Consider the following 1,238-nt stretch of genomic DNA (forward strand, 5'->3'; position numbering starts at 1 on the left):
GATAAAAGATTTATGTCTAGGCAGGAAATGATAAAAATCCTAGAAGAAAGTGTGAAAAAAAAACTCTTGACACTGTCGGCCTAGGGAAAGATTTTATGAAGAAGACCTCTGTGGCCATTGCAACAACACAAATAAATAAATGAGACTTCATTAAACTGAAAAGCTTCTGCACAGCTGAGGATACAATAATCAAAGCAAATATATAACCTTCAGAATGGGAAAAGATATTTTCACATTACGAATCTGACCAAGGCTTGGTAACTAGGATCTACAGAGAATTCAAATTAATCAACCAAAAAAGCTAACAATCCCATCTATCACTGAGCAAGAGACATGAATAGAACCTTCTCTAAGGAAGACAGATAACTGGCTAATAAGGATATGAAAAAAACGCTCATCATCCCTTATCATCAAAGAAATGCAAATCAAAACTATCCTGAGATATCACCTAACCCTAGTAAGATTAGCCCACATCACAAAATCCCAAAGTTGCAGATATTGGCCCAGATATGGAGAGAGGGGAACACTTTACACTGTTGGTGGGACTGCAAACTAATACAACATTTTTGGAAGGAAGTATAGAGAATCCTCAAAAAACTCAAATTAGACCTCCCATTTGATCCTACTACTGGCATCTACCCAGAAAAAAAATCATTTTATCATAAGGACATTTGCTCTAAATTGTTTCTCACAGTTCAATTTACAATCACCAAGATATGGAAATGACCTAAATGCCCATCAACTCAGGAATGGATTAACAAACTGTGGCATATGTATACCATGGAATACTATTCAGCCATAATAAAAGATGGTGACTTCACATCTTTTTGTCTTAACCTCGATAGAGTTGAAACACATTTTTCTCAGTAAAGTATCAGTAGAATGGAAAAGCAAATATCCAATGTACTCCATAGTAATATGAAGCCAGTACATGATCTAATTCATGCCCACATAGGAGAATAACTTATTTCAATTCAAGTTGGGGAGAGGGTGAATGAGGAAAGGGGAGAGAGGAGGTGGGATTGGTGCATTCTCACTAAATGGGCACAATGTAGGTGTGTATGGCATACCTTTTGAGTGCAGGACACAACTACAAGACTCTACCTAACAAATTCAAATATTATGACTTGGGGCTGTGCCTGTGGCTCAGGGGGTAGGGTACCGGCCCCATATACCAAGGGTGGCAAGTTCGAGCCCGACCCTGGCCAAACTACAACAAAAATAGCCAGGCATTGTGG

The sequence above is a fragment of the Otolemur garnettii genome, unplaced genomic scaffold, assembly GCF_000181295.1.
Source record: "Otolemur garnettii isolate 467f Iridium unplaced genomic scaffold, OtoGar3 scaffold00026, whole genome shotgun sequence".
NCBI classification, from domain to species: Eukaryota; Metazoa; Chordata; class Mammalia; order Primates; family Galagidae; genus Otolemur; species Otolemur garnettii.